Source organism: Sapajus apella, unplaced genomic scaffold, assembly GCF_009761245.1.
Source record: "Sapajus apella isolate SASKATOON/1434 unplaced genomic scaffold, GSC_monkey_1.0 scaffold97, whole genome shotgun sequence".
NCBI classification, from domain to species: domain Eukaryota; kingdom Metazoa; phylum Chordata; class Mammalia; order Primates; family Cebidae; genus Sapajus; species Sapajus apella.
This window is the reverse complement of record NW_022437037.1, coordinates 1784531-1795366: the sequence shown is the minus strand read 5'-3', so window position 1 is coordinate 1795366 and position 10836 is coordinate 1784531. Positions and strand designations below refer to the sequence as shown.

The 10836-nt window shown below is 46.7% G+C and overlaps 1 protein-coding gene across 16 annotated transcripts in view; it reads right to left on the bottom strand.

The window, feature by feature from the left end:
* RALGPS1 (Ral GEF with PH domain and SH3 binding motif 1) overlaps nucleotides 1-10836 on the bottom strand; it is a 377570-nt gene that overhangs the window by 147165 nt on the left and 219569 nt on the right. The window lies entirely within an intron of this gene.

Genomic DNA, 10836 nt, shown 5'->3' with positions numbered 1-10836 from the left:
GGCTCCCATATCAGAGTCTCTTTAAGTAAAACCAGGAAGAGATTTGGCACCAGGACACACACCAAAATCATTTAAATCACATTCTCCCTATCTCTGGTTTTCACCTATACCCTCAGAAGTACCATAAAAGTACTTCATGCCAAGACGGCTCTCTGAAGCTCCACTCCCTCACAACCAGCTGGGTCCTGGATATCTCCACAAGATGTCCTCTAAGCACCTCACGGGCAGTGCACTTAACACCTGCCACACCTGTCTTCCAGGTCTGCTCCCTTTCACCAAATGGGACCAGTTACTCCATTGCTCAGATCAAAAACAAGAACTCCTCCCTTCCCCTGCCAAGGACAATCCATCCCTCTAGGCCAAGCCATCTTGCCTGCCTTAGCATAAGATCTCATCTCTTCTCCCTTCAACTACCACAACAGGCTCCAGACCAGGAGCCTCCATCTCTGTCATTCCAATCCAACTTCCACACTAGCCGCCAGAACTGTCTCTTTGTAAAGCAAATCTGTGGGTCGGGGAAGTAATTCTAGGCATAAGAGGAAACCCCAAAACCTAAAGGAAAAGACTAAAAGATACAACTTTTTTCAAAACTCAAATTTTCTGCTTTCCAAAAACAAAACAAAAAACATGACCAAGATTAAAAGGCAAATATCAAACAAGAGAAAAATATTTGAAACATATATAGCAAATAGAGAATATTCATGCTATACTAAAACATTTTTCAAATCAAGAAAGATGCAAATCTTGTAATAGAAAACTTGGCAAAGTATATGTACACATAAGAAGACTCACAAATGGCCAGTAAACAAGATGTCAACCTCAGCAGTAATCAAAGAGGTGCTATAAATGAAGGATAAACCACCATGTGTTGCCTCTCAGATTGGCAAAGATGAAGAAAAAAGCCAATCTCCATGCTGACAAGGGAATGGACAAATGTGTCACTATGGATGGATGTATAAATTGACTCCATATTTTTGAAGAGTAACTTGCCAATGTATATATCAAAATTGTAAATGCACTTATACCCTGGACCCCAGCAATCCTTCTACCTAATGACCAAGTGACACAAGCACATGACAGCTTTTTCTAGGAAAGCTGCAGTTAGAGATGCACTGATATGCACTGAAGCCTACCATGTGCTTAGAAACAAGTGTGTGTGTGTGTGTGTGTGTGTGTGTGTGTGTGTGTGTGTGTGTGTGTGTGTTTTATGTCACCGTCACAGAAGCTCTGTGAAGGAGGGATCATTATTCTCACTTTACAGAAGAGGCAAAAATGACACTTGAAGTCAGACTGCTGGTAAGAATGCGCCGGCAGCAATTAATCCAGAAGGTGCTAGGTGTCAGGCACCAAGTCAGAGTTCTCAACTCCCTTTCTCCTAAGCCCCTAGTCAGTTGTTAGGATCACAGTGGAATCTGAATGGTATTTGAAGAAAATATCTCAATCTTGTCCCAGACCAGTCACCCCTCCACACACACCTGGAGTGGGATGTGTGGGACATAGGGAACAAAGGCAAAGGAAAACAAGGTCCAGCCTTACTGGTCACTGGTCTTGGCTCCAAAATCCCAAACAGAGAGCTCTGGGAAGCCATGCTGGATACTGCAGAGCCACCCTTTTTCTAAACTAGTTAGGATTCAAATGAAAGCAGGCTGTGATACCGGCTACTTCTCCCAAACCCCATCTTAGTACCCAAGCCTGAATCTTAATCAAACCACACCCAGGCTTTATCGGAGAGGAAAGAATAAGCTCATCAGAGATGTGGAGAAAATGAAAGGTGGGGGTCATCAGCTCACTAAGCTGGTGGCATGGAAGAAGAGCATGTGGCAGGAGGCCTCTGTCAAACCACCCTAGCCAGGGTACCTAGTAAATTGCTCTACTTGCCAGCAAAGACAGCCAGTCAGCATCCTAGAGACTGGCCAACCAGACCATCCTCTCCTATCCCATCGTGACCTTTTAAGGCCTACAATCACAGGAGTCCTACTAAGTTCTCCATGGTGGGTGCATTGCATTTGCAGACCCAAAAGGAAGTCGATGAATCCCAGACTTTCTCCTGCCCCAGCCAAACCCCTGTATCCCAGTTTTAGCCAATACCTTGGTCACTTGGGGGGCAAGGGGCACCCAGCTGCTGGACTTGTGTGGGGAACAGGGCCAGAAGACAATGATGTTTTCTGAGCAAGTGACACTGAACAAGACTCCCTTCCCCAAATTTTGCCGATTTGAGCAAGACTAAAAGAGAAACCTTCAAATTACTGAAAACAATGGTAATGGGAGTATACCATGTTCACAGTTCACAGCCACTCTTAGGGGGTTCAAGGTGTCCTCTCTAATCTCCCAAGACCCCCTCATCTGTTTCACACAAACTTTTCAAAACTCTGGTTATAGTAAGAGAAACCCACATGACTAGATTAAGCAAAACAAGGGAAGTTTTTAAGTGTAACAACATGTTTAAGACACTCTTTCTGCCTCAATTTTATCTGAGACTCCAAAGGCTAAAGACAAGATAAAAGCTGTGACATCATCTTTGCAAAGGGCATGGCCTCGCACTGGCTCTCCAGTATTAGTTGATGGCTTCCCTGAAGCTGTGTGAGAAGTACAGAAAGAAGGTCCTTTGGATGGGGGAATCAACTGTCCTTCACATGTTCCTGACACCTTCAGTCAAGTGAGAGGGACTTCAAGGGATCATTCCCACAGCCTGACAAGGGAGGGCATAAGCACTCCTGTCTGACTCAGGGCCAGGGGCACAGAGCAGTGAGAAGAGGGGCCCACGCTGACAGCACAAGGCCAGCCCACTGAGGCACAAATTCAGGCTTCCTAGGATCAGGGGGCTGCCTAGATGGTGAGGGCAGGGACAGGGCAGGAAATACAAGAGCCAGGGAGGGAGTTATAAATTACTGCATCAAAGGACCTGAGTCAGAGGTGCCCAAAGGGAGATTCTGAAGCAGCAGCAGCCAAAAGGGGGAAAGACAGAGCTGGGTTGCTTGCACAAGCATCTGGCATACCCACAGGGTACAAGCTCTGAGTTACCAACAGCTATGAAAGATGGGCCCTTCTCTCTTACTTCTTCCTGCCCTGTTCCCAAGGGCCAGAAACCTCAGTGAAGTTTGGGGAGGCAATGGAACTGGCAGGGATCCAGCAAAGAAGCTGACTGTGTGTTGGCCAGGTGCTGTGGCTCACACCTCCCAGAACTTTGGGAGGCTGAGGTCGGACGACTGCTTGAGCCCAGGAGTTTGAAACAAGCCCAGGCAACATGGTGAAACCCCCATCTCTACGGAAAGAAAAAAAAAAAAAAAAAAACTTGGCATGGTGGCATGCAACTGTGGTCCTAGCTACTCAAGAAGCTGAGGTGGGAGGCAAAGGCTGCAGTGAGCCAAGATCATGCCACTGCACTCCAGGTGGGAAAAAAAAAAAAAAAAAAGAGAGAGAGAGAGACCCTGTCTCAAAACAAACAAGTTGACCATGTGTCTTCCCCCAATCCAGGCCTCCACAGCTGGTCAGCTTTAAGAGTCCAGACTTGCAATTACTACACTGGACTGTCTGGAATGAGGGACTATTGGGCTGTTTCATGCCTAACACCTGAAAGACCAAGGGACCTGCTAAGTTTTCAGCTTTGACTGGGAAAAGAAAAGTCCACAGAGTAGGCTCAAAAGGACACTGGGGGAAAAATGAGGTTGGTTTCTTCTTACACCTGATTGAGTCCAACTCATTTAATAAGCTGGTTACATAAGGACACGAGGTATCTCCCCAAGTCCACGGGCAGGGACACAGCTGAGCCTTACAAGGGCCAAGAACCAGAAATTGCCTGGAAAGCCTTCAAGATGCAAGGCAGCAACTTTCTCAGCTCCTCTCCCTTGCTCTTTCCTTTCCCCTTTCCCTTTCCTGCAGGGTCTCTTTCTCTGCTTCTCATCATGCATCCATCTGTGGACTATTCTCCGTACTTGTTCTGGCACATGGCACCAGATGACATTTCTCAGCTCATGTTCTCCTGGTCTGAGTGCCAGCACATCTACAATCCAATGCTGGCTCCCAGGTAGAAAATCCAATTGGCCCAGTTGGGGCTGGGTATCCACCCCAACTCTATGGCTCTGGCCTTGGAGCAGAGCTAGGTAGAAGGAACACTGTTGCTGGCATGCAGGGGAAGTTCCCAGGTTCCCAGAGAAGGAGGGGTCACAGGCTGGGTCTATATCCAAAAAGGTATCTTGACTACACTCCAGATGTTATTGGTCCCCATTCTCTCCAGGACCATATTTTGCCAGCCAGACATTACTCACCAGACGGGATCCTATTTCCCAGCCCCTCTGCTGCTGACCACTGCACTATCCCAGAAATCATATCCAACCCTTCTAGGGCCAGGTGGCTAACTAACGTGACACCTGGCTATGCCCAGATGGACCTCTTCCTGGGTACACTGCCCTTCCTGGGTATGCTGTGTTTTTCCATAGTCTCTCTAGACACAGGGGGCAAGAGGGTTCTCATTCATAGGGTCTTCTTAGCTCTATTTTCATCTGGATAGCACTAATAATAGCCACCATCTATAGAGTGTTTTCCATGTGCCAGGAAGTATGCATGGCTCTTCGGATTCTCACAACAACTCTATAAGGTGGATTCTATAATTACTCTCTCTTCAACATAATAGAAAACTTTCATCAGAGAGGTGAGTGATCTGTCCAAATGCATGCAGCCTGACACTCAGAATGTGAACTCGGGTCAGTCTGATTCCTGAGCTCCTGCCTCTACAGCATCAATCACTATACCCAGGGAGGAGGTGAGATCACACTACAGTTCCTATGTCACTCCATATCGCTCAGTAATATGTCTGAGAATCACAGTGCTATGGAGCCTTCTGCCCGTAGGAGTGGATATGTTAGGTGGCCGGCCAGCCAGCCCGCCTGTGCAGCAGCAGCAGCAGCTTGGTATCAGAAGGTCCCTAGATGTCAGGAAGCTGGTCCATAGCTGTCTGCCACATTTATCTCAAACAGTGGACACCGAATAATAAGGGGAAGTGCTGGACAATGTTTCGCAGCTCCGTGGGCCTACCGATCCTTCGCCAGACCTGCAGCTCCTCTTCTTGCCATTTGTCCTACAGCCTACAGACTCATCAGCTCCCTGCTCTGGTACTCTGAACATCCTACTTGTGGATGCTCTGGCAGTCACCAGATGACCAAATCTATCTGGTTCAAACCCTAGTCCTCATCATCTGATAACTGGGTTCCAGTAGTGGTGGTTCATCTCCCATATCCATGCCTCCAGGCCTGGCGCTTGCTTACAGGTCTCTCTCAGACCCCAGAGTCAGCCCTGAAACAGTCCTAGCCTGGGATTCTGCCCCTGTAGACATGATGTTTTGATACCAACCATCCCTGAGACATTCAAGTATCCCTGTCTCTCCTGAATGGCCATCCTGGGCCAGCTCAGCTCACACTGGGAGCCTAGACACAGACAATCTCTCCCATCTGCACAGCACTCCCACAGCTCTGCCACATGCAGCACCTCGTAGGTGGGTGGGCCATCTGCCTGTCCCATGCCGTGCTTGCATGGTCATGATATTAATAAATCCAGCTCCACAGGCTGGTCAAGGAATCTTCCCTTTCCCACAGCTGCATCATATCCTGAAGCTGAAAGGCATCTCACAGTACCAGGAGAGGGCTCCTTGGGCTAGGAAGGACAGGACACATTTGCCATAAGCCTCAGCAGAGCTGGGAATGACCCAGAGCCTAGAAGGATAGTTAATGTGGAGGGAGTGAAATTAGAATTCCCTTCTGGAGCCATGTGATGACAGACGCCTACGCCCTAGTCATCTCAACAAGGGAAAAGGATTAAAAGAAGCACACAGCCTTCTCCACGCCTGGAATGTTGACTAAGCCCCAGGCAAGTGTGCAGGGGATGGATTTAGGTCAGCCTCCTCTCCAGAGGAACCCAAGAGCAAGGCAGCCTTCTTCATCAATCAGGGCAGTGCGGTGTGTGCTGGGGGCACAGGGAGAGGGAATACGGATAGATGCTCAGGAAGCAGAAGCAAGGGCAAGGGGTGGCTTATCAGTTGGATGGGAGGCCAGAAGGCCTGGCTGGAGCCACAGAGAAACGTATATTTTTTTAAAATGCCATCTTGTGCCTATCATTTTAGCATAAATAAAACATGGCAGATAATATCCAGTGTCAGTAAGAGTAGAAAATATAGGCATACTAATATCCTGTTTGTGGAAATATAACTGCACGCATTTTAGAGGGCATGCCAGCAGTAGGCACTGTGAAGTTACAGAGTCTTTGCCCTAGCAATTCCACTTCCAGCACTCAGTGTTTCAGAAGTGCTCTAATAGGAGCGTAAGGACACAGATAAGGGAGCTCCCCACTACGCTACAGGCTACAGCAATCCTTTATCCAAAATGCTTGGGACCAGAAATCTTCCAGATTTCAGATTTTTTCAGAGTTTTGAATATCTGCATTATACTCACCTGTTCAGCAAACCTAATCTGAAAATCTGAAATCCAAAAATACTCCAATGAGGCTTTTCTTTGAGCATCATGTTGACTCTTAAAATGTTTAGATTTTGGATTTTCAGATTAGGTATATTCAACTTGTATATGTAAAAGGGAAAACTAGAAACAGCCTAAATATTTATCAGTTGGGGCACAGCTAGAAAAATCAGCACTCATCCAGACGACATCCAACACACTGCCCATACATCTGTGAGTGCCAAAAAGCTACCAGAAAGAACAAGGGAGTTCTAGATTTACTGCCGCTATACAATATCTCTGACAGTTTACATGTGCAAAACAATACATGTAAAAGGTTCCCACTTTGATTAAAAAGCACAGTATCATGTACCCTCCACAGGCACGTCCATTTGGATTTCTGGATTAGAATGTCTGGAAGCATACACACCCACTGCAAACACTGGCTGCCTCTGGCAAGCGGGAGAAGAATGGCACATTCACTTTTTACTTTACAAAATTCTTTTATGTGAATTACGTAAAAATGATTCACATAATTTTTAACAAGCAATATGTTACTTTTGTAATTTTTAAGTTTTTTAAAAAATGAGTGGGCACCAAATGCCTTTCTGAATGGTCACAAAAAAGGATATATCCTGGTTTCCCCTGAGTACTCAGCAGCCCACTGTACACTCCATCAAGGAATGACAGGCTTCCTGAGGGTAGCCTTCCAGGCCCTCTCAGACCCTCATCAGTCAACCCCAGGCACCCATCTTCCTTACAGAACTGCAAGAACTCTTCACCTCTCAAAGCAGCAACCACCCTCTCTAGCCTATTGAATCCCTCACCTCAAAACTAGCTTTTGAGAGAGTCCAGCACTTGCTGCTGCCCTAGAGGTCAATGTTACAGTTCTTTATGTGTTGAGTTTTACAGTTGATTTTGTCCCAATACAGATTGGTCAACAAAGTAATAAATGTGGGGTAGTGATAAAGGTTGTGCAATGTGCTCATTATCCATTGCCGTGTGACAAATTATTCCAAAACTTATCCTCTTACAATAAACATTTATTATCTTGCAGTTTCTGTGGATTGGGAATTTGGGCATCTCAGCTGCGTGTCTCTGGCTAAGGTCTCTGATGAGACTTCAGATGAGCTGTTGGCTGGGGCTGCAGTCTCATCTGAAGGCTCGCCTTTTAAGCAGAATCTTCTTCCAAACTCCCTCACATGGTTGTTGGCAGGTCTCAATCCCATGCCACATGGGCCTCTCCACAAGACTGCCAAACACAGAGCAGCTGGAGTCCTCCAAGATGAATGATCCAAAAGAGAGTAAGAAAGGGAAAGCACTGAACATAAAAGGGATAGTCTTTAATTATCTAATCTTGGAAGGGACAGCCCATTACTTGTCATATTTGTTAGAAGCAAATCACTATATTCTGCCTACACTTAAGGGGAAGGGATTATACAAGGATATGATAACAGGGAACAGAAATCATTAGGGGCCATCGGCTGGGCACGGAGGCTCACGCCTGTAATACCAGCACTTTGGAAGGCCAAGGTGGACGGATCACGAGACAGGGTTCAAGACCAGCCTGGCCAACATAGTGAAACTCTGTCTCTACTAATAGTGCAAAAAATTAGCTGGGCATGGTGGCAGGCACCTGTAATCGCAGCCACTCCGGAGGCTGAGGCAGGAGAATAGCTTGAACCTGGAAGGCAGAGGTTGCAGTGAGCCGAGATTGCTCCACTGCACTCCAGCCCAGGTGACAATGCGAGACTCAGTCTCAAAAAGAAAAAAAAATCATCGGGGGCCATCTGAAAAGTGGTCTACTACACAAAATCTTTAGGTTCTCAGGACTATCATCCTAACTATTTCTCTCTGCAACAATGCAAGGAGACATTCCAATGGCCCCAGGTTGGTCCTGAGGATGCAGAAGCTCCCCAGTCTTTCCTTTGCTCCAATCCTTTTCTTTATTAGGGCCAGCCTGGTACAAGGGTACAATAAGAATTTGTCAGTAGAAGGCCAGTGTCCACTCAATCCACTCGGTCCCTGCCCATGAGCCAATGTGCTTCTCCAGGACCTCCCACCAGGAACGTCTTGTTCCACACAGGAAGAGTCCCTACAGATAATTTCCTTCTCAGCTGTGGTTTTTCCCAGAGGTTAAAGCCCTGTTCTGGGGAACATATGGCATATTCTGAGGTTAGTGGTTGGGGCACTGGAGTCAGACCTGGGTATAAGCATGGATCTCACCATTTACTAGTATATGAACTTTAACATGAATCTTGTTCATATTTTGCAGCTAGGAAATAAGTTAAAAATAATGCCTCCCTCAAAGGAAGGAGTGTTGGGAGGATTAAATGAGATAATGCAGTGCAGTCACACAGTAAAACAATAAACATGACTTTTTGTAATTAGTGTTAGTTTCTAATTAGAAATCCAAAAAAACTCAAGGAAGTCAAAGAGGAGTAGTCGTCCTAATGAGTACAAAGATTCCTACCATGAAAACAGTTTTTCTTGCACAAAATGAGTTTATGTTCTTACCTCGTTTTGCAGGGTCAGACAAAACTTTCTGACCCAGAGAAAAGCTGACTGCAGATGCTCCCTTTGTCCCAGAAAGGACAAATGGGACAAGGTTCTCCCGCCCTGGGCAGCCAAGCATGCAGGAAACAAGCCTTTCCCCCTAGTGCTCCTTTCTTGACCCCCACGTTTTCCTTCCACTGTTTATTTCCATGGAGATGGAGATATTAAAAGGAGGATGCATAAGTTAAGGCTGGGTGGAACTCCAGCAGTAAGCATGAGATCTTGAGTTAAACTTGGTATCTGCCTGGGATATGATGTTGGGTAAGTCATGAGTCAAGCTGTGTTTTCTTCTTCATTGACAAAATGAGGGTTTTAATAACATCCACTGGCCTTTTGTAAGAAATGAGAAAGATTACGGAGTCCCAGAAAAAAATGTGACTTTTTAGTGAAACCCCGTCTCTACTAAAAATACAAAAAATTATCCAGGCATGGTGGCGGGTGCCTGTAATCCCAGCTACTTGGGAGGCTGAGGGAGGAGAATTGCTTGAACTCAGGAGGCAGAGGTTGCAGTGAGTGAAGATCATGCCACTGCACTCCAGCCTGGGCAACAAAGAGTGAAACTCCGTCTCAAAAAACAAAAACAGAAAGTGAATTTTAAGGTAACAAATCCTGAGACTGCAAAAGGGAAGCATATTAGAGCCTGGGGTCGAGAGAAGCTTCTTCTTGCTTGCTGGATCCAAGAGAGGGTTGAATGCCTAGACTCAGGGAAGAGATTTGTTCAAAGGATTCCTGGGCTTGGGGTAGGGAGGGCAACAAGTTGACCCCTGTAGCATGTGGCCAGCAGGGCAGTGTAGAAAAAGGAGCATGGGCTATGGCTTCAGGGGCAGGCAGACCAGAATCCAGCCTTAAGCTTTGTGGACTGAGAGACACCTCCTTTTCCAGCTAAGGAAGGAACCTGGTTCCACACAGTTCCAGTTGGGAAAGGCAGGAGGGGACCAGTGAGAAGTCTGAGAAGTTTGTGGCCAGGCAGCTGGCTGAGGCACCAAGCAACAACCAGGATGGATCTGTGGAACAAATGAGTGTTCCTTGGGGAACCTTGGAAACGTGGGGTGGGGAAATGAAAAAAAGGCTGGATTTCCTGTATGGGGAATGGAATTTTTTCAGTTAGGCATTATATGCTGGCTAATGTGGGGACAGCCAGTTAACACTGTTGCTAATCCTGATAAGGGAACTATTGCACCTTGGTCTTGGGGTGGCATCAAGGGGGCAACAGCCACCACTCAGATCCCCGTTCTGGGGAGCAGCAGCTCTGCCGCATCCTTGGCTTGATCCCTCCAGTGCTTGCTCTTTCCTCTCTGCTTTAAGGGGGCCCACAAATGGATTCTCAAAACCAGAGGACAAGGACATGCTATGTGTCTTTATCAGATATCAGGGATATACTCACTGACAACTGTTTTAGGTCTTTCCACGGCTTTGCTCTAAAATGAACTGCTTTTAAAGAGCCTTTCCTCTCCCTGGCAATTTCTGAAATACAGTGACTCATCATGGGCTTCTACAGGATCCTCTAACTGGCCTTCACTCCTCCAGCCTGATCTCGAAGCCACTTGCTGCAGCCAAGGTGATGTGTGTTCAATGCAAATTCAACCCAGTGTGCCCTTGCTTAATACCCTTTCATGACTCCCTACTGCTCCTAGGTCGGTCAGAGCCTTGGGCTTCCCATTCCCCCCCACACTCCCACACCTAGGCCTTGAGCAATCTTCCCCTCCCTTCCACTGCAGCTGCTCCACATAACACCCTCCCCCTCATTCTCTACTTCCAGCCAGTTTTTCTAACAAACATGTTTTTCCCCACTTTAGGGTTCTTGCATAAGTTGTCATAGCATTTGTGTAAAATGCTTACC